This window comes from Xyrauchen texanus, chromosome 16 (genome assembly GCF_025860055.1).
Source record: "Xyrauchen texanus isolate HMW12.3.18 chromosome 16, RBS_HiC_50CHRs, whole genome shotgun sequence".
NCBI classification, from domain to species: domain Eukaryota; kingdom Metazoa; phylum Chordata; class Actinopteri; order Cypriniformes; family Catostomidae; genus Xyrauchen; species Xyrauchen texanus.
The window spans coordinates 28,614,899-28,639,230 of record NC_068291.1 but is presented as its reverse complement, the minus strand read 5'-3'; the positions used below and the strand labels follow the sequence as shown (position 1 = coordinate 28,639,230).

The following is a 24,332-nucleotide window of genomic DNA, read 5'->3' as shown; positions in this document are numbered from 1 at the left end:
TAACGTGTGCAAATCTGAAATATAAAAGGTAAATAACTGTCAAAGAAACATTTAATGTGTGTATATACAGAGAGAGAGAGAGATCGGTCTCTCCATCTTCTCTTTCTTTCTGTCCCTTCAAAGTGACACGAGTTAACTCTGGGACGTCGCACCCTTTTACATCCCTTCATCCAAACATTCTTCTTTATCCACACTTTCCTTCATCCTCCCAGAGCAATCACTGTCCCACATACCACCCTGTTGCTATGGGCTTTGATGTGTGTTACTATCATACCTCTGAGTCACTTATTTTAATGGTGAAATTGAGCATGTGGTTATACAGTGCCCATATACAGCTTTAACAAGGGCAAGGAGTGTTGATGGTCCAGATGCATCAATGGCACTAAACTGCACTTATAAATTATTTGCAGCCGTACAAAATCAGCTCTTCCACATCCCTATCTCGTGCACCTCACTGAATGCTTGTTGATTTTTGTGTAAGCACGCAGAGAGAAAGTCACAAGAAAGTTTGTCGCATATATACTGAACTCAAGACCAAATATAGGCTAAATACTTTTTAAAATTGGCTATAACTTAACACAAAAGAGGTTAGTAAATTATTTTATCACACTAAAATCATTTTTACACATATATCCTTTATGTCTTGTGTAGAGCTGCAACTAACAATTATTCTGATAATCGACTAATCTAACGATTATTAGAATGATTATTCGACTATTCGGGCAATCATTGCAAAGATTAATAACGGACTATTCAGCTTGTGCCTCGACTTAAAAGGATGTGTTAAATGTGCTTACTAACAATACAGAAGACAAAATCGTCTTTAAAAATAGCTCCAAATGACATTAACTGAATTACAAGGGGAAAAAATATTTGGATTTTTATCCAGTTTAATTCATTCAAATATTCAATGCAAAAAATATTATATTGTTATCATGTTTTTGTCTTGTTTTCCATTTAAATTTATCTAAAAATCCATAAAACGTGATACATTTACTTGAGAAGCAAAATAAGATATTTAGACTTACTTTCAGAGAATGTATCTTGAATAACTACATTTAGTGTATTTTTTTTTTCTTCACATACTTCTGCCAGTGCAGTTAAAACATTGAAACTCTCTCGTGCTGTTTATCACATGACTCATATATGCCATTCTGACCACACAGAGAAATGACAGTTTTGGAGTTTGTTCTTATTTACACAACCCGCTTCCTTATTATTTTGATTTTAATAAAGGATGCATTAAAAATATAACATTTTTAGACGCTCTGACAGGCAAGTTTTACTCAAGCGGAACAACAAGTATGGCTCTGTATTATTTCAAGATGCTTCAGTATTTAAATATTTTGTATTTTTGCATTATAATTCCCTCATACTAGCATTTCATATGATTTCATGTTGCGTTAATCGTATTTTTATTGTTGATGTTGTCGATAACATTAACTAATCGTTTCAGTCCTAGTCTTGTGGCTATACTTTTGAAACAGTGAGTATATTAAATGTTCAAAAATTGGCCCCATTCACTTCCATTGTAAGTGCCTCACAGCAACCAAGATTTTACCTTTTTTTAAAGAAAAGGATGGATGAGTCAAAATACATTTTTGTGGTAATCAACATTATGCCACAAATGCTGTCGATTGAGCTGAAATTGTATTGAACCCAGAACATTCCTTTAAAATGATTTTAGTGATAGAAAATGACAGTAAGCACTTCACTATGTAAAGTTATTCCCAATATTTAAACTTCATTGATGTGATAATGCAACGCTGTAAACGCTAAAACAACAGTAAAAATGTCAAGTTTAGAATTTTCTCATAACCCTTTATTCAATGCAGTCCATTTATCACACTATTGTACCATGAAGTACAATAACAGTTCTTCCTGTTCCTAGAAATTTCACCCAGTTAAAGATACTCATGACCCTTTTCTCATTCTAAGAAAAAAAAAAAAACAGAGAGAGGAGAATGTGAGAGAGATTAGACAGTAAGAAAGCAAGGGAAAGTGACCGTGGAAAAATAAAGGTCAATTATGCTATATGGCACACCTTCTTCCAAAAGGAAAGAAACTAATGTGAAAAGGGAAAGTACATCAGACAAGACCATTACTAAATGTTAACCGCAGACCAACACTGCTAAAGAGAGAATCAAAGATTCAGTTCTGTGTCACTGCCACAGTTAGTACCAGGCCTGAATATCCAATACTGAACAGAACAAACCAGCTTACAGTTATAAAGAACAGCTCTTTGTGTACTCCATATCACACATTTCTACTTGACAACCCTTGTTCATGCAATTATATGCAGTAGTAGGTCATTATAAGCACTGCACACTTTTTTACTGTTATAAAGCAAAATACCAAAACAAAAATTAATAAAGGGGGAGCGATAAAGTGAAATAGAAAAAAATAGATAGCTTGCTCTTTCCTCCATCTCTCTATTTGTTTCACACACAAAACCAACACACATCAAACTCAGTAAAATAGCAGTTTCTTTATCTACATATCTCCCTATCTTATCAAATGTAGAAGACTTGTTGAAACATCATGACATAAAGAATCACATGGTTGCAGTTTCACGTTGTAAACGTGAATTAACATTCTGTGTTCCTAATTTATATTTTAGTTGTTGTTTTTCAAATTGTTCATATTTGTTTGGGGGGGATAGATTGAGCACCAATCAGAGCTAGTATGTGAGAAGACAAAACAGACACTCGATTGTTTCTTTTTGACCAAAATGCAAACTCAGCACAAGCTAAGTTACAGCTACACTGCAAGCGTTTTTAAGATATATACACTGGAAAAAAAGCATGTAGTTTTTTTTCTTTTTCTCACACTGATACGCCTAAGCTCTACAATGAAGCAGAAAGTTGTTGTGCAATCACAAACGCAATAAAGATGAATGAGAAACAAGTGAATAAAAGATCACGATACATCACAATTTTGAATTCCAATACAGTAAATATAAATAATTGCAATATTACCGTTTCACAATCCATATACTGTATAGGTATACACTCACTGAGTAATTTATTAGGAACACTACGGTCCTAATAAAGTGCCTGACATGGTCTTCTGCTATTGTAGCCCATCCACCTCAAGGTTTGGCATGTTGTGCATTCTGAGATGCTATTCTGCTCAACACAATTGTACAGAGTGGTTATCGGAGTTACTGTAGTCTTTCTGTCAGCTCGAACCAGTCTGGGCATCCTTCATTGACCTCTCTCATCAACGAGGTGTTTCTGTCCACTGAACTGCCGCTCACTGGAGGTTTTTGGTTTTGGCACCATTCTGAGTCAATTCTAAAGACTGTTGTGCATGAAAATCCTAGGAGATCAGCAGTTACAGAAATATTCAAACCAGCCCATCTGGCACCAACAATCATCCATGTGATTATCTAATCAGCCAATCATAAGGCTGCAATGCAGCGCATGAAATCATGCATATAATCATGCCGATTAATGCAGCCGATTTATTTTGGCTGATATTTGGCCGATATGTGCTTGTTTTTAACCTCTTATTTGAACCTTTTATTTGAAAGATAAAATGTAACACAAATAATTACTTAAGATAGACAAAATTTCTCAACAAATACATTTATTGAACACTTGACCAATCTGCACTTCTAAATTAAAAATGTATAATGTAAAAACATATTGTATAAATAATGTATAACAAATATATTAAATAAACAAAGCAGGTGTTACGAACTGCTCCGAGACACGAAGGTTGAGATCCAAATGCAGCTTTAATTAAGGGCCAATCCAGGAACGTAATCCAATATTCAGAGCATCCAAGAGAAGCACAGGCATAACTAGGGATGGGAATTGTTACGGTATTAATGGTATTACTCTTACCGATCCGGTACTTTAACGGTATTCTTAACGGTTCTTTTTGTTATATATTACACTAAGATAAATGTTATATAGGCACAGTGATTTAATTTCAGGAAGGTCTACTAACATTACTGTTCAGGTGTGGTCTAAAAAGTAATCTAATAAAGTAATCAATTGTAAAATAACACTGCATAGTTTATCATAGATAGATATTAATGCTAGTGATTTTCTCTTTGCCTTTTGTTTTACATAAAGAAAACAAAATACATTTTATAAAGAAGTTATACAAATTTAATCCTTACTGTTTTCTCCAAGAAACTTAGCTCCTTCCTTAGGCACTGGATGAGGTCTGCTCACTCTGCTGGAAAATGACTCTAGGGGCAGCGTGCGTCGAACACGTGTTCCACAACAACACTAGGCTGCCCACAGATGCGCCTGCCTAATAATCGGCTTGATATACTTGGATATTGGCCGATGCCGATTATGTAAATAAATTCAAAAAATCGGCCGCTTAATCGGTCGACCTCTACATCAGAATAGGGAAAAATTGGATCTCAGTGATTTGGAGCATGGTATGATTGTTGCTGCCAGACGGGCTGGTTTGAGTCTCTAGAATTTTCTCAGAATGGTGCCAAAAACAAAAAACATCCAGACATCAAACATCCAAGCATAAATTTTGTGGACGAAAATGTTTTGTTGATGAGAGGTCAACAGAAATTGGCTAGACTGGTTCAAACGGACAAAGTCTAAGGTAACTCATGATAACCGCTCTGTATAGCTGTGGTGAGCAGAATAGCATCTCAGAATGCTATTCTGAGATGTGGGTTGGCGCTGTTTTGGCAGCACGAGGGGGATCTTCGCAATATTAGGCAAGTGGTTTTAATGTTGTGACTGATCGGTATGTATATACACTCACCTAAAGGATTATTAGGAACACCATACTAATACTGAGTTTGACCCCCTTTCGCCTTCAGAACTGCCTTAATTCTACGTGGCATTGATTCATCAAGGTGCTGAAAGCATTCTTTAGAAATGTTGGCCCATATTGATAGGATAGCATCTTGCAGTTGATGGAGATTTGTGGGATGCACATCCAGGGCACGAGCTCCTGCTCCACCACATCCCAAAGATGCTCTATTGGGTTGAGATCTGGTGACTGTGGGGGCCATTTTAGTACAGTAAACTCATTGTCATGTTCAAGAAACCAATTTGAAATGATTCGAGCTTTGTGACATGGTGCATTATCCTGCTGGAAGTAGCCATCAGAGGATGGGTACATGGTGGACATAAAGGGATGGACATGGTCAGAAACAATGCTCAGGTAGGCCGTGGCATTTAAACGATGCCCAATTGGCACTAAGGAGCCTAAAGTGTGCCAAGAAAACATCCCCCACACCATTACACCACCACCAGCAGCCTGCACAGTGGTAACAAGACATGATGGATCCATGTTCTCATTCTGTTTACGCCAAATTCTGACTCTACCATCTGAATGTCTCAACAGAAATCGAGACTCATCAGACCAGGCAACATTTTTCCAGTCTTCAACTGTCCAATTTTGGTGAGCTCTTGCAAATTGTAGCCTCTTTTTCCTATTTGTAGTGGAGATGAGTGGTACCCGATGGGGTCTTCTGCTGTTGTAGCCCATCTGCCTCAAGGTTGTGCATGTTGTGGCTTCACAAATGCTTTGCTGCATACCTCGGTTGTAACAAGTGGTTATTTCAGGCAAAGTTACTCTTCTATCAGCTTGAATCAGTCGGCCCATTCTCCTCTGACCTCTAGCATCAACAAGGCATTTTCAGCCCACAGGACTGCCGCGATACTGGATGTTTTTCCCTTTTCACACCATTCTTTGTAAACCCTAGAAATGGTTGTGCGTGAAAATCCCAGTAACTGAGCAGATTGTGAAATACTCAGACCGGCCCGCCTGGCACCAACAACCATGCCACACTCAAAATTGCTTAAATCACCTTTCTTTCCCATTCTGACATTCAGTTTGGAGTTCAGGAGATTGTCTTGACCAGGACCACACCCCTAAATGCATTGAAGCAACTGCCATGTGATTGGTTGATTAGATAATTGCATTAATGAGAAATTGAACAGGTGTTCCTAATAATCCTTTAGGTGAGTGTGTATATATATATATATAATATATTAGTATACTGTATAGTTTAATGAGATGAAAAATAAAACAATCCCATGAGCAGCGAGACAGACCAAGACACCAGGTTAGCATTAAGCCTCAACACAACCCTTACCAAAGAGCTCCAAGCACTGAGATGGAGCATTCCAGAGAATCCAGACACATGCAGAAATTCTGTTCCACAAGCAGAAACAAGCTGGGCCTGTTTCAGAGCTGAGATGTCAATTACATTTTACACTCTACTCAGAGGTCAGCGCTCAGCCCATGGCTTTCACTGAACAAAAAACACTGAATATTGTTTGCTAATACAGCACTGATGTGAAACTGCTCTCCTTCCTCCCCAGCCAGAGAAAAAAACTTCAGGTTGCGACTACATTACTATGGCTCATGCTGGGCTTGAGGCCCAAATAACCACAGCTACACTACAACTTTACTCTAACATGGCCTCTTCGGATTTGTAAAATGGGTTACCACCATTATGTGCCAGCCTGGTGGGTTTTTTTTTTTTATGCATTTGGCAGACACTTTTATGCAAAGCGACTTACAGAGCCCTTATTACAGGGACAATCCCCCCGGAGCAACCTGGAGTTAAGTGCCTTGCTCAAGGACATGATGGTGGTGGCTGTGGGGCCAAACCAACAACCTTCTGCTTAACAGTTTAGTGCTTTAGCTCACTATGCCACAACCACTCCTAATGGTTTATGCCATTAGCTGCCTGGCACCCCCATCCATTCAATCTCTTTCTTTGCTACTCTACTTTCTATTTAGGCTTGTACCATGAACTCCAGAAGAGGTCTAAAAATGTTTAAGCATCATCAAGTCCACATAGCTTCAGTTTGGTCATAAGTTCCTATACAGGTTTTACCACCAGCAAACTTTTTATAGACATAACTAATAACAATGTTTGAAAGGAGGGTTTTACAGACAACTTAAGGATCTGTATCAAATTAGGGGATCATATCAGTTGACAATGTGTAGAAATTCAAACATATATGGTTTCGGACCAAGAAAATAAATTGTAAATGTAAAGGAGTGTATGTACAGATAACTACAGGAAGATGCATGTCAGTTTCAGTTTTCTGAAGTGAGATCACTTTCTCTCTCTAAAAAAAAACAGTTTCCACCTGGTATTAAGATGCGATTCTGGTGATCCGTTCACATGTGGTCAGCCCAAAATACAGGTCTAAACGAGGTATAAAAACATTTTGTGATTGGATCACAAAAACCACATACGAATGTGGTCAAAAATGCATGTTACCAAACTGAATTTTCACCCATCACCTGTCAATAAACCGCTGCGCTAAAACGAGAGTTTAAACTTTGTAGGTTGAGCAGCTTATACTAATATACTAAAATAACTGAACATAATGCTTAACATGTTGCGTTTGAGCTTAGATTACATTTCAACTGCATCTGGGAGAAACAACGTGCCATTTTTTTTTTTTTTTCACACTTTCTTTGTGTTTTCTGACTTTGTTTAATATGATGCAGTAAGATACTTACATAATAAATACACTGATGTGCAAGCAAAACTGGGCAAACTTGATGCTGTATTAGAGACCTGTGTGTGGGTAAAGCCTTAAGGCCACTTGTGAGCTTGCAAAACCAGACAACTCCCATCACAATACCATAACATAATTCATGACAACACCCAGAACAATGACCTGCATTCAGTCCTACACACAGTTTTTCCCAGAACAAAGAGGTGAACAGGCTCGTTAGAGTCCACAGCTGATTTCAACTGCAATAAAAAGCTAATAAAATCAGCCTCAGCCTGTAATAAAAGTCTACCAGTCAATAAGTCACTTGCACACTTAATAGTGAAACAAAGAATTTCCCATGTGCAAAACCCACTAAAACACATTCAAAGGAAAGAAACCACCCATCTGTAGGAGTCTCCCTTTTGAGAGTTCTTGAAAGAAGTGCCACATCTGTGATTAAAATGAAAATTGTAAAAGCTTCACACAGGTTCTAATATCACTTTACTGTCAAGGGATGTCTGAATTATGGCCTAACAGTGAGGAAAATTTCTTTCATGAGTCGGTAGGATGTGGAAGCATAAACAGTTCCCACAGAGAAATTAGGGAGATGTATCGGTGGCATCTTTGGTCTAAAATAGATCCAAGAAAAGAGAAGGAAGTAAAAATGAGAAGTTTTGATGGGAGGGAGGGACACATCTGTATCCAGTATGGGCATCTGGTCTGTGGGATCCATGAGCGCCACATGTGGGTGATAGAAATTTGAGTGGGGCATGTTGGGCATGCAGCTGCTTCACAGTAGTAGAATCAGAAGCGCGATACGCACCCGCTGAACACATACGCATGGGTGACCACAGACGAATTAGAGCTCCCTGAATTGTTACACAACTGTGCTTCGTTTCAAGCTGTTTTTAGCTTAGAAAAAGCTTTATTAAACAAGAGGTCAAGGCTAGTATGTAATCTAATTTACTGTTCCTTGAAAACTCACCAAAAGTTACCTGGTGTCTTTAAGAGATACAGGAAAAAAAAGAGAAATAAAAATACACATAAAACACAAGATAAATTAATCAGGTTGTTTTCCCCACATACAGGTAACTAAGAAGACTAATAAAGTAACTGAAGCACACTAATGAACATATTACAAATACTGTCCCCCACTAATGGGAGAAGTGAACTGCACATGTAGTAGATCACAGTAAAACCGCTGAAAGGAAGCAGGTGACCTCCACCTGAGGAACTATGCACCTTCATGACTTTTCCAACACTCTACACCGGAAACTGTTTGAATCATTAAAGCACTGTTTACTGAGACTGTTAAACAGAGAACATCATCAGACATGTCATAAAAATCTCAAAGAAGAGATATGTCAAGATGAATGAGATATCCAGAGAAGCTTGCAACATATGCATTCTTGTGCACCAGTTATATATGAAAACGGAGCATCTTAAATGCCAAATGAACACATCTGCAAAAGAGTGGCCTAAACTTGTCCCTTGAGACTCTCGGAAAAACAAAAATCAAAGCTTAAAAAAAATTTCAGCAAGGAACAACAGGTCTTTGAAGCTGCAGGAGACACATCAAACATTTTCTACATTCCGCTATGAAACGTTCAAAATCGAAGGGTTTTCTAGGGCAGGGACAAGTGCTGACCCCACAAACACACTAAAACTCACTAGAAACAGAAGTGGGTGCCTTTTGTTTAATGTGGTCATTTTGCAAGTTATGCAGTGCTGAATACACAGAACAACATTAGGTTTTCTGAAAATCAAAGAATTCAGACCAATTGAATGAGAAATCACACACAAAATATCCAGACACTGTGCTACTTCTCAACCAATATATTAAGGAATAGTGCAGCAAAAAATGTAGTTTCTATCATCATTTACTCTCTTTCTACTGTGGAACACAAATGAAGATATTTAGATGAAGACATTATGTGAATATATCCATACAGTGCAAGTCAATGGAGTCCAACACTTTCAAGCTCCAAAAAGGATAAAGGCAACATACAATCTACATAGGTAATCCATATGACTCACGTGGTTTAATGGAATGTTCCGGGTTCAAAACAAGTTAAGCTCAAGATTAATTTTGATTTGCCTCTCCTTTTCTTAAAAAATAAAGGAAAAATCTGGGTTCCAGTGAAGCACTTGCGGCGTACTCCCACCCGGTTGCCTTGTACTGTGCCAAAGCACGATTATCCCTCCTCCCCACTCCTCTGATGGCCTATACTCACATTGCATTTAACTATCTGGGCCTGAGCATGCTTACGTCCTTACGATGTGACTTTTTGTTTTGTGTCACACAGCACAATGGAGTCCATCATTCTAACATGACTTAATTTGTGGCTTATTTGGAGTCATTTGTGGCACAGTGACACACACAGCCCTCTCAAATGCCTAATTGTTGACTGGAAATTTTCCTTTTCATCCAATGAGCTGCCAGATTTACCTTCAGATACTGAACCCACAGTTTTTCGGCTTGTCACGACACTGCTCAGTAGTTCTTTGGTATGCCCGAGCACGAAGATAGTCTCAAATTTTACCAAATATCTCAGAGTTCTTGTGTGTTGTATCCAGTTGTTACGGTGTACTCTCTTCGGCCAGAATTTCCAGTAAACACTGCACCTCTGCCATACACCAAAGTGATACTTTTGATGGCATGGTTGTTAAATGGAACGGTCGCATCATTGACGTCATATTTCAAGTTCCGTGCTCGGCTATGGTTAGCGATCACACTAGATGTTCATCGTGCCTGAGCCAACTGAACCGTGCCCGAGCCCACCTCTTCAAGCAGGCCAAGGCACGGTGCAGAGCGATCAAACTAGTCAAACTAACTAGACATTGGGGGTTAAACATGCTCAGGCATTGTTCAGATCACCTAGTGTGAGAACACCCTTACACTCAAAGTGAAAGGGGCCAATCGGTAAATGTTAAAATACTATTTCAAAAGTATCATCACAAAATGTAAACAATATGTGAGTTAGCATGATTTTAGTGCTGTAAAATCGCTTACTAACCTTTTTTCGGTAGTTATAGCCAATTTTACAACTTCATTATTATGACAATGTAATGTCAACAAACCTTTAAACGACTGCAAAAAATTAAGATTTAAACAACTTTACAGCTCAAATAAAACATGAGTTTTAACAGAATAATTAATGCAAGTGCATTTACAAAATTATAAGCTCGACATTTCTGCCTTTAAACCCTCCAAATGTAGGCCCCATTCACTTCCATTAAAGATCCTCACTGTAACATCGATTTTTGCATTTTTGGAAGAAAAAGAGGGTCGAAATAATTTTTAATGGTAATCAACATTATGCCACAAATGCTGTCAATCGAGCTTAACATGTATTGAACATGGAATATTTCTTTAATCCATGTCTTCTAAAGAGATACGAAACAATTTGGGAGAGCTTCAAATCATGATCTCGTCTAGTAGACTGCAATGTGAAGATTTATAGTGGAAAAAAATGTATTATATATTTTAGTGGAAAAAAATATTTGGTCTGTTCTTCTCACCCAAAACCAATCGATCAAGTAATCAAACAAGTTTTAGAAGAGAATCTTGAGAATGAGTGGGTGAAGAAAAGAGTACAAGAGATGAGAAGAGATAGACAGATGAAAAGAAAGCTCTTTATGGCAGAAAAACACAAGTTATCAGCTTCATGGGAAAGATGTCTGTGGCTAATCTAAACACGAAAACCCTGATGTTTGAGAAAGGGATGAGATCAACTAGTCCAAACAGCTTTTATACAAGATAGACAATCAGCATGTGTGTGTAATTTTATGGGGCAGAATATGCTCTGGTCTCACCAAAAGGCTTCACCTACTTATCCGCCTGTGACAAACGGCACCAGACAGGCCTGAGAGAGGCCTGCTGACCACAAGACGAGGGACTGGAGAAAGAAAAAAGTGATAACAAAATGAGAATTTGAAAACCGTTGCAACATTTCTAAAAGGTGGAATATGAATTAAAAGTCATGTAAGACCAGACCATACGCATTTATTAACAAACACTCTTTTTTTCTACACCATACATGAGGCTCATTAATCTCCAAAGTACTGTCTGGATCACTTAAGAAAAATAGTCCCTACACATACAAACAACACACCTCACTATGGCCATTTACACAGCGCTGAGCTTGCAGGCTAATTGGCTTAAAGGGCCATGAAACACTAAACTACATTTGCTTAGATGGTAACAGATATGAATGTGTTCCACATAAAAGATGACAAATTTAATCGTTTTTGTTACGAAATTGTTAATTTCATTCACTTCCGAGTCACTCGACAGGACGTTTCCATATCCTAAAGTGCCTCATTGCCTCATTAGTGTCTTGTAATTATTTATGGCACTGCCCAACCTTATCCTTTGAGAAGGCATCATCTCATGATTATTCATGACAACATATGACATTCTCGTATGACAATGTTTCAAACTCTCAAATGCTTCAGTGAGTTGATCCTGGGCCACGAGTGTTCAAGACAGCACGGATTCCCCTGGATGCTGATAAAGGAATAAGCTTTCAATCAATGGTGAAACCTAAATGTTCACGCAACATGCATTTATTACGTGAGAGTTGCTGTGAGGTGGACTCAGGCTCATTTGAAACAGAGCATACATCGATTGTCTCATTGGCAAATGCTATCAATCCACTTATCTCTAATGGGAGTGAACTTATATTTGGAATTCAACTTCTTGGAATAAGTCTCTAAAACTATAAAAAATGTAAAAAGCATTAACATATTTTCAATGCAGAGTACATGGCTTGGCATTTAATTGCACATTAAATTACAGAACTAAAACGACCAGTGTGTTTCTGTGTAATCTATTGTAAGCTTTCAAAACAGTGTTTAACTTATTTGTGCATTTTGTTACAAGCAATTGTGAGAATCTCTGTTGCTGTTAACTGCATTAGTGAAATAATGCGGAGTGACTGGATTAGACAGTTGTTGTGTTCTTTCCCCCTTCTCCCCTCACTCCACTGTTGGCCATGCCCACTTTTCCTGCCTTTTTTTTTTTTTAAACTGTGGTAAAAACTCAACTGTGCAAGAATCAGGGGGTTTCATGACCCTTTAAAGCTTTCTTTGATGAACAAAGAACACATGGATTCTGACTTAAGCCCTGTTTATAAACTCAGCTCAGGCCAGTAAAGAAAACAAGCGCTCAACTCAAGCTTAAGAATAAACAAACTGAGAGAATAAAGGCTAGGTTATACTTTGTTTTTTGTTATTCCGTATCGATCAGCCTTTCATAGTATACTCTTTTGACCATGAGCCCATACGGATGTTCAACGCATGCGCAATATGACTGCTTTGTGATACTCTTTTAGTACATTCAACAGAGTGGCAACATGCTGGCGACGCACAAAGATGAGGACTGGCCACGTGTCCAGAAAAACTGGGCTTCACACAGACAGTCCATGTATGCCATAATGATAACGAAAGTAGCGCATGCAGAAAACCAAAGTATACTTTGGCCTTATGATGTGCCTACAGTCACACATACTCTACACTCAGCGGTCAGATGATTAGGTCTTTCATGGAGGCCATGCCCACACTAATCCATTTTAGCTTGAAAACTCAACTTTCATTTTTTTAACGCAATTGATTTCCAAAGTATGTGGTAATAGAGAGCGTTTTCCAAAGTTTCTGTTTTCTGTGGAGGAAAATGCGATTTCAAATAAAAACGTATTAGTATGAACATGGCCTGAGAAAATGACCTAAGTTTCACCAGACAGCTCTCTTAGATCTATTAGCTATAATTCTTTGCATGTTAAAATTTAATTGGTGAATTGAGGAAAACGAGGGCTGTGCATTAATGCACACACACACATACAACCTTCCATCTGGTACTGATTACACCACAAAGGAAGAGACCACTGCAATACCCCACCCTCCTGTGCACACACAAGCATATACGAGCACACGTATGCACATTGCACCCTCTGAAACGGACACAAAACTGGGTGTCCTTTGCTTATAAATTGTCCCACAAGAGCCGTTCACATTTCCAAGGGATTTCACTTACTAACCCAAAGTAATTTACTCACAAGCATCATTTATTTTTAACATTTATGCAAAGTGAAAAACAATAGGCTAATTATAGTAATACATAGCAACACAACCTCAAATCAAAATTGTTTTACAAGACAAAATATTGATTAGAGAGGCATGTACTTAGTCTGAAACTGAAGATTAGGAGGGACTACTAATGGGGCTCTCCTGGGCAAAGGTAAGTTAGTTCCAGTATGTCCAAAATTGGAACTCTTGGACTATGACAGAGACTATTTATTCTGAAATGAACTACTTGTATTAAAATGAATGTGACAAATTGGTACACCCAATATGCAAGGTTTTAGAAAAGGAATTCCAGCCTTACAGGTAAAAAAGCCAATCACCTTTTATTTGCAGACATCACCTGTCAGTCAACTCTGGAATATACATGTGCATTAGCTTGACTAGCCTGAAAAATTTTGTTTTTCTTAACGTGATTTGAGCTAAGGATCACAATTTTATGACACCATTGTTGTCAGATTGTACTGCTGATTTGAAATATGTTGAACGTAATCTTGACCAACCATTTAAGAGATTTCAGTATTTCCCACTTCAAGTAGATGGGAGCTGTACTTATATGCCACTTGTATCCACAAAGTTGCTCTGAAGCTTTCCAAAGATAGCTGCCAAGTGGACAAACTTGTCTTAAAAGTTACTTTGATCTGTACTGTGATAGGTTTGACTCAACTACACTGAGATTCATGTACATATCATGTAAGTAAGCAATGTCGCTAGCTAGATGCCACAGTTTCAATATCAGTAATGCAAACTCTGAGTTGAAAAAGTTGAGAAAATCATAGCAGGTGTTTCAAATATACACTCACTGAACACTTTATAAGATAACTTTTTAGGAACAGGAAACTGTTTCAAATGGTAATCAAGCTGAACAGGGCTGGATTGGTAATCAGGCATAACGGGCATTTTCCTGGAGGGCCAACGCACTTTGGGGCTGATCAGGGGTGAACTGGCCATCGGGAGAACCGTGCCGGCCACGATACGATAAGCTGAAATGAGCTGCCGCATTATGCAGAACGGGCCACAAAATGGCGCTGCAATATGCCGAAGGGAGCAGCAATATGCAGAAAATGACAGCGCCACTTACCTCCACCCCCAATTCTCAACAACTTTTCATCTAGTTTCTCTGTAAAATCCAGAGCCGATTTCTCTTCCCAGTCCACACCAGAAGCTGAATCAATGTTAAAGGCAGTAAAACGGCTTTCTTAAATTAGTCTGCAATGGACAGATGGAGGAAGGAGAGGGGATGGGCTAGGCTTCAGTTACATTGGCTTTTTAATTATTCAATGACATGAGCACTGAGCAGAAACCAGAAAGAAACAAACAGACAAGACTGTGACAATGAATTAAACATGCAGACACACACAGCGCACATATGTATATGCATCCACAGAGACACAAAATATGGAGTCTCCATGCACTTGAAGTCGTGTGTGTGTGTGTGTGTGTGTGTGTGTGTGTGTGTGTGTGTGTGTGTGTTTCTCAGACAAAGGCTAAAGAACCACTTCCTGCCCAGGAGAAAACAATGCAATCTTCCCAGAAACTGACAAATGATCCCAACAGTCTTGTCTGGGGAACATACTGAGAAGAGGGGAAGATGATTTAGATATAGCCACCCAAACAGGAAACAAGTCATTCTTGAGAACTGTACATGTGTAAAGGAACAAGCAAAAAGGAAGACTATAAAACTGCTGTTGAGTCCCCATTAAAAAAAACAGTTTGCTGCAAGTGTGTAATTCTGGGCCTCTAGCTGCACTAAATGGAATTGCAAAAATACGGACCGTTTGAAACAAGTTTTCCCAAACACTCCTCAATGGTGGGACAAACACACAGACTCACACCATTGGTTGACCAAATGTTTTGATTGTTTTTACATATTTGGGGAAATCAACCTTTTAATGCTTACTTATAGCCGTCTCTGCATATTAAGCAAAGGGTAGCGAAAGTATTTTAACTTAATTTTTAAGCTCTAGGTATACTTCCATTTTGACATGAGTACTCCATGTCTGCGTACAGTTGAACGCGAGCTTGCCAAAGTATACTCCACATAACTGCGGTTACTGCAGTACACACTACGACTGCTTAGGTCTATTTCTCTTCAGGAATTTGGACCCATAAAAGATGTCTTTATGGTGCTTCAGACTCGAGTAATACAAATGCAGGTATCTCCTGACCTCCTCACATATGCACGCTTGACTTGCACATTCGCTGTTTTTGTTTTTTTACTTTCATCTCCTTGGACTGGCTACCTGTCCAGGGTGTCCCCCGCCTTTCGCCCAATGTTAGCTGGGATAGGCTCCAGCCCCCCGCGACCCTGTACACAGGATAAGCGGTTGACGATGGATGGATGGATGGACTTTCATCTCCTGATGTTTAGCACTGATAACATTTTCAAGCGCTTCTTCATAACAGCAATGGCTCAAATGTGTTGCACCTTGTGGACCTACTAATTATTGCAAATAAATCCAGGTGCATGTGCATTCTGCGTGTTTAAGGACGGGTTGCACGCGTTCAGTGCTCGAGTATTCTGCTGATGACAAGATTTGCATTACACATCCTGTACGTGGATGCTCAGCACTCACGTCTGATTGAAAAATACTTTGGGCTTTTGATGTACTTTCGATCATTTAGAGGGAATCTCCTCAATGATTTGCATTCCAGATATTCAGTATTTCAGATCTCATCCTTCTGTTGGTTACAGCTTTGACTGGCAGAGGCTTACCTCTCAGTCTCCATGACAATAAATAATTTAAAGCCCACAGTGATCAGCTTTGGCTCTACCCAAAGGAAGTTGGGGGAACAGAGGCCTATGATGGAGGTTGGTGTGTCCTTCAGGTCACATGAGCGGTCTCGTCTTTCACGCACCACTCAGAATTTAGCTGCTCGAAGCATAAACACACAGCAAGTAAGAGTCAGCAGAACATATTATCTAACAAAATACATACACAAACAGATAGATCAGGTGAAGAATGAAAAAAAAAAAGTTAGACAGTTACAAGCCCTCCAACCTCATGCTCTTTCTCACAAACACAGCCCTCAGCAAATGGCTGATTCAGTGAAAAACCTGACAAATAATATAGCACCATGGCTGGTGAGCTCTAGTTTTGAGTGTGTTATTAAGTTGTTTGACTTAATCTCCAGAAAAAGGAACTTTAATATTTATAAAATACCAGGAACATTTTAGGTTACAGTTAAAGGAATAGTTTACCCAAATATGAAAATTATCTCATTGTTAACTCGCCCTCATGACATCCCAGATGTGTATGATTCAGCAGAACACAAACAAAGATTTTTAGAAGAATATCTCAGCTCTGTTGGTCCATAAAATGGTGCCACATTTTTGAAGCTCCAAAAAGCACATACTGTATACAGTGCATCCGGAAAGTATTCACAGCGCTTTACTTTTTCCACATTTTGTTATGTTACAGCCTTATTACAAAATTTATTAAATTCATTATTTTCCTCAAAATTCTACAAAAAATACCCCATAATGACAACGTGAAACAAGTTTGTTTGAAATCTTTGCAAATTTATTACAAATAAAAAAATGAAACTCACATGTACATAAGTATTTACAGCCTTTGCTCAATAATTTGTTGAAGCACCTTTGGCACCAATTACAGCCTCAAGTCTTTTTGTGTAATAGGCACACCTGTTTTTGGGCAGTTTCTCCCATTATTCTGGGCATTCATCTTTCCCTCGATCCTGACTAGTCTCCCAGTTCCTGCTGCTGAAAAACATCCCCACAGCATGATGCTGCCATCACCATGCTTCACTGTAGGGATGGTATTGGCCAGGTGATGAGCAGTGCCTGGTTTCCTCCAGAAATGACGCTTGCCATTCAGACCAAAGAGATCAATCTTTGTTTTATCAGACCAGAAAATTTTGTTTCTCATGGTCTGAGAGTCCTTCAGGTGCATTTTGGCAAACTCCAGGTGGGCTGTCATGTGCGTTTTTCTGAGGAGTAGCTTCCGGTTGGCCCCTCTACCATACAGGCCTGATTTGGGGAGTGCTGCAGAGATGGTTGTTCTTCTGGAAGGTTCTCCTCTCTCCACAGAGAAACACTGGAGCTCTGTCAGAGTGACCATCGGGTTCTTGATCACCTCCCTGATTAAGGCCCTTCTCCCCCAATTGCTCAGATTGGCCGGGCAGCCAGCTCTAGGAAGAGTCCTGATGCTTCCAAACTTCTTCCATTTATGGATGATGGAGGCGCTTGTGCTCATTGGGACTTTTTCTGTACCCTTCCCCAGATCTGTGCCTTGATACAATCCTGTCTCGGAGGTCTACAGACAATTCGTTGGACTTCATGGCTTGGTTTATGCTCTGACATGCACTGTTAACTGTGGGACCTTATATAGACAGATGTGTGCCTTTCCAAATCATGTCCAATCAACTGAATTTACCACAGGTGGACTCAAATATAGTTGTAGAAACATCTCAAGGATGATCAGTGGAAACAAGATCCACGACTCCAGTGGATTAACTGATGTCTTCTGAAGTGAAAAACTAGATTTGTGTAAGAAATAGATAAATATTTATTACTAAAAATGTTTGCTTCCGGCCAACTCATTGACGAGGGTTGAGTTCAATCTGCCTCTTGAGTGACTAAAGTGCGTAAGCCTCCACTGCATAGATACAAAGATACCTTATTAGCAGCTGTTCCTACAGACTGCAATAGTGTTTCCACACAAAAGCAGTTTATGCAACATTCTGAGCAAGGAGCACAGTCTGAGGCATCTCCACCATTAAAACCGATTTAACCAGTTCTCCTTGTTGACCGTTCCAAGATGGTGCCGCAGTTGATGTATTCAAACCAGCAAAATGAGGCATATATGTAAGAATATCTATGCTCCTCTGTTGTAAACAACACTGTGCTTCCATATTTTTTCGTATTTCACACGTCAGTTCTCGCGTGAAATTGCCAACAGAGAGGCTGTGTGACCTCGACCCTTGTCAATTTTTAGTCACAAAAGTTTTAAATATTGATCTATTCCTTACACACCCCTAACGTTTCGCTTCAGAAGACATTCATTAATCCACTGGAGTCATATGGATTACTTTTATGACAGCTATATGTGATTTTTGGAGCTTCAAAATTTGGCACCCATTCACTTGCATTGTATGGACCTATAGAGATTAAATATTCTTCCAAAAATATTTGTTCTGCCTATAGAGATTAAATATTCTTCCAAAAATATTTGTTCTGCTGAAGAAAGTCATTCACATCTGGAATGGCCTGAGGGTGAGTAAATTATTTTTAGGTGAACTATACGCTTTAATGTGATTAAATAAAACTATGATTGAGGTGACTACTCAGCAGGAGCTGCTGTCCCACCAACTCTAAAATAGCCATTTAAAATAAAACACAACTTAACAATTCTCAGCTTTCAGGTGCTGAACCTTCAAAACTTCAAAGGACTAAAGAAGCCTGTCAGCACAGTAGAGTATGCAAGAGCGAATTCTTCCAAGTTTCTTTTACTCTGAGTTGCCCACTGTCTGACCTATGATGTACATCATCCTCAAAACTTTGTGTAGATTCGACAATGTGGCCAAAAGTCCAAACAGCAGAAGAAGATAACTCCAAAATAAATTACCTTTCTCGTTCTTCCAACGAATTCCGCAATGTATAGAACTGGAACGTGAACATTCAAAAAGTGGGCGACATCTCATTTGCACAATTTCACATGAGTTTTATAAACAACAATGTTTTGAGAAACAAGAACAACACTGGTTGAGTTTGCCATCACTGACTAAACTTAACATCACTAAAATAAGTTTGGCAAGCAGACAGAAGTTATAATGAACCACTACTACAGACTGCACTACTAAGATGTAATAAACAGTAACTCAAACGGAGTAGTCAAATGAGAAAATTAAATTTGAGCAAAACAAACCAGCAAAAACAAAACAAAACGGGAGCTAAAAAGCAAACTGGACGCATCAGTCTTTAATAGAGAGTGGCGACTTGGCTCATGTGAGTTCTGAGCTCTGGAATCAATTCAGGCTTATTAACAGACTTCAGACAGTTTCATAAATATCTGATCCCTCAGTCCGGGGTATCAGTGGCAGGAATAACATTTATGGACAAAAAAAACTGATACTAGACCAGTAGTTTCAGAAGATACTGAAAGTTATACAGAGAAAGCTAATTTTACACTACAGCAGAGTCAGTGAGTCTGTAGGCTACCACACTTGAGGCAATACATGAGATACATGTTACATAAGGAAAGAGCAGACTCAATCACACCTCAAGTACAACAAAAATACAAAGCCCAAAGTGTTGCTGTGGTAACCTTGCCCTTTAAAGGGATAAAACTAAATATAATAATAAAAAAATGCTCTAATAATTTACGTAACCTCATGCCATCCCAGATGTGTATGACTTTATTCTGCTGAACAAAAACAAAGATTTTGAGAGGAATATAGCTTAGCTCTGTAGGTCAATACAATGCAAGTGAATGGTGATCAGGCCTTTGAAGCTCAAAAAAGGAGATAAAGGCAACATAAAAGTAATCCAAATGACTCTAGTGGTTTAATCAATGTCTTCTGAAGTGATCCAGTGGGTTTTGGGTGAGTACAGACCAAAATATAACTCCTTTTTCACTGTACAACTTCCCATTGCAGTCTCTAGGTATGATCATGATTTCAAGCTCGATTACACTTCCAAGTGCTTGACGCATGCATTATTAGGAAGTGTTATCAAGTTTGAAATCATGTCATACCTAGAGACTGCAATGGCAAGATGTACAGTGAAAAAGGAGTTATATTTTTGTCTGTACTCACTCAATCGAAGAATGAACGTAATTTATTTTTAACAAAATCTAGCTAAATAAGATGTTTTTATATTCGCTTTGGTGGTTTGTAACAGCTCACCTGGGCAAACATTTAGGAAAACGTCTTACTAGCTAAACATCTTCTTACAGCCATTGGCCCACATCATTGGTTGGTGTGACCTGGAGCTCAACCTACCTTGAGGCCGACAGCTAATTTTTTTTACGTTGTTCAGTCAGTCAAGTTCGTGCAACATTAACACACCGATGTGCAGTTATTTGCGAGCTGGTGTAAATTGACCTACATCTTTATGGTTGTTCGCTTAGAAACATTTTCCAAGAACATGTCATGCGATTAATTTTTTGTTTATTTGGTTTACAAAAGGAATCAGATCTACTCAAATACACTTGGAGCCCATTCAATCTTTTGTTTTATATGTTACTCATGTGCCTTCTGCAGACAAAGCCATTCATACATCTGCCCAAAGTAAAATATGCCTCTCTAATCATCATCCTTTTGTCTGTATTCTGCCCATTAACATTCTTTTATACACCTTTCTTTGCAGTAGTATTAGTGTCATCACAAACTACAATAACAGAGTATAATCGGCACACATTATGGCCATGTATAATTTTTTTGCGCATTTATGTCATGATTTCATAATGTAATCAAGACAAATGGTATATTTTCTACTGCATATAATACTTTAAATCATCATCGAGTAGTTCAACTACTTTCACTGACCTCATGTGAATTCTGCTCATAGAATGAGGCAAAAAGTAATTGATAACAAACTAATTTAATACGTTATTATTATTATTATTAATAACAATAATTGTGCCTTAAATCAGGGCCTAGAATCACACATATACTGCTACTCTAATGAATGAGTGCTTTCTCAGCTCTTGATGTATGACAGTGTAGCCTATTGAGGGTATTCACTAATTTAAACTTTCAGACATGCTGTTATTCAGATGAATATGCAGGTTTGTTTTAAAAAATGTGTAAGAATTACATGTGTATGAATATTAAATTGCCCATTTTCTAGAGAAATTATGATAGTAATTCTGACAGCACTGTGAGCACAGAGAGGATAAAGAGACTACAAACGGGTATAAAAACAAATTAAACAACAAATAAACATGCATATACAAATGTGACTGTACGTGATGTAACGTGAGTCATGACAATCAGACGTTGTGTTGAACGACAGAGACTGTTTGAGCGATCATGAGCACTTGCAGCTTCACTCCCTTCAATATGCTCACTCTCAGTGTCAATCAAACATGTGTGTTCTCCATGTGCTCTCAATAACTCATCAGTCACTCATCTCAGCGCTATTCTGTGAGGATCCCAATTTAAATTAGATTAATGTTGGTCACATTACCACTAATCACAGTAATTACATTTTAACCATAATGGCACCGTGTCTTCATGCATTTGCTTAATAATTAGTGATTTGTGTTGCAGAAAAATACCAAAGACAGTAAACAAACCATAGATATTAATAATTTCTCACTGGAGATTGTAATGGATATATATTTGTCCTATTTTTGAACGTACGTCACACTGACATTTTGATATTGACGACAGAACTATTCATAACAAATAAATATGGTCAATTCACAATTAATATAATTTTAATGTAATTTTGGTAACTATATAAAAAGGTTCCATTTGTTAACATTAGTTAATGCATTAGGTATCATGAACAAACAATGAACATATCTTCTCAGCATTTATTAATTATAATTTTAGTTTACAATTGTTCATTATTAGTTCATGTTAGTTCATAGTGCATTAACTAATGTTAATTAATACAACTTTTGATTTTAAAAATCTTAATGTTGTAACTAAAATTAAGTTCATTAGTTAATGTTAATTACAGCAATGTTGTTAAATAATGTTAACAAATGTAAACTTTTTGTAAAGTGTTACCATCATTTTACTGTGTGGGGCATAAACATATAAATGCAGCATATAACTTCCAAACGTGTGGCCATGGGTAGTGTTAAAAAATTCGGAGATCGGTATCGGCATCAAATTTCCTGATCCGTACAACATTAAAAACAAGATTCACAAAAATCCTGGAAGATTACTTTAGATAACAAAATACTACCAACTAATGACTTCCAAACATTAACACACTTTATTAGACAACTTGAAGGTCTCCATTTCAACAGTATTACAATTAATGTAATAATAGAAACAATAAAGTAACAGTAAATGGTGTAATAATGTATGTTAATCTATTAATTGTCTAAATAAATAATTCAGATGTAGTAGGATTGACATCCTGACGTCAGCATGGGACATGACAAAGGCCACATTTGGGTCAGACCAGATGCTGGGTCTGCATATGCAAATGACTCTGAGCATTTAAGTGCATCAGCAAAGAACAATGAAATGTCTGTAACAAGCCCACAAAAGCCAATGCAACTTTTGGCCATAAAGTATATGGAGTGCACAGCTTTCAGTGGCCATGTTCTCAATTAGTATAAATCTCCATTGTCTCAAGGCAGTCTAAACACGTTTGGAATTAAGCCTCTGTATTGTCAAGATAAACATTCATCAAAATGTAACGTTTCCTTAATCTCTGGACTTTACATGGAGAGTTATGGGTAGTTATTAATATCATATTGCTCACTATAATCATTGTGATTATTGGTTATTGTCTCATGCAGATGCCTCACAGTAACGTTAGTATCTATATTAACCTGGGTCGTAAATGTATTATATAACTGTCATAAAATTGCTTTTAAGAGCATTATAGAACAACGAAGAGTAATTAAATGACTCTGATTCAGTTGCACAGTCAGCCTTAAAAAATATCCATCTAGGCCTTTTGCGATTTTTAGATAATCATCTGATCGCGGTTATTTGATTTAACCGCGGTTACTTGAGATAACCGCGATTATTGTGCACTTCAAATTTCAATCACAGTTGAATGACCAAATAAAGGATTCTTTTAGCGAATATATAAATTCCACGAATGGCGCATTTGTGTCATTCATTTGAACTTCGAGCGTCACTGAGCCGCACCGCAGATGTCAACCAGAGCAGATCCTGTGCGGAAGAACGTGTGAAGCGCTCTGATGTGGAGCCGTCAGCAGAGGCTGGATCCAAACTCCCACGTAAATATATACGAACATAGATAAACTTTGTTAGTGAATGCAAAGCGCTCCGGTTTCACTTTATTTTAATAACCGAGTAATGGCAAATGTGGCAAAAAGTGGGTTCATTCAAGCATTGGTAATGACAGAGTGTCACAGACACACTTATTCTATTTCAGTTCAGTGATAAAATTATGAAATGTTTTACTTCATGAGAAATAAGGGATGGTTGGTTTAATCAAAGAGCATTAAATGACATATGAATGTGAAGAAAATAGGACAGAAGTATTTTACTATGGTTTAATATAATATAATATTATATAAATATAAAAATATAAATATATTGTATTGTTTTTTATATATATATTATTAATGAGTTTTTTAAAAAAAAACAACAGTTTAAATGTAAAATTAACCAAAACTAAAGTTGACCAAAAAGAGAGACATATTTTAAGTATTTAGGAATATTTTGATTTTGAGATCATATATCCCTATTTTATTATTTGGTTTATATATTTGAAGTTAAATGTGTATAAATGACTTCTTAAGCTGTATGAAGCACACATGCACTTTAAGAATTATGACAATGTATATGATAATGAATCGTGAAAGCCCTAAAAGAGTCCATTTATCGTCATAATGCAATTACAATTAATCGTCAGCCAAATTTCATAATCGTGACAGACCTAGTTTTATTTTAAATGTTGTTGTTTTTTTGTTTTTTTTTAAAAAAGGAAAACACCACAAGCAAATCTTACACATAGAATTGAAAGAAGAAAATACATAAAAAAAATTAATCATCTGGCTACTGACATACTGACTGAAGGACTGAAAACACAATATTATTGTTTAAGAGCATAATAACCCGGAGACCTCTGTGACAAATAAAATACAACATTGCTGTATACGTGTCAAAATC

At 37.7% G+C, this 24,332-nt stretch overlaps 1 protein-coding gene across 1 annotated transcript in view; it reads right to left on the bottom strand.

Annotated features, from left to right (window-relative positions):
* The window catches only part of LOC127657216 (E3 ubiquitin-protein ligase pellino homolog 1-like), a 57,914-nt gene that overhangs the window by 33,163 nt on the left and 419 nt on the right, over positions 1-24,332 (bottom strand).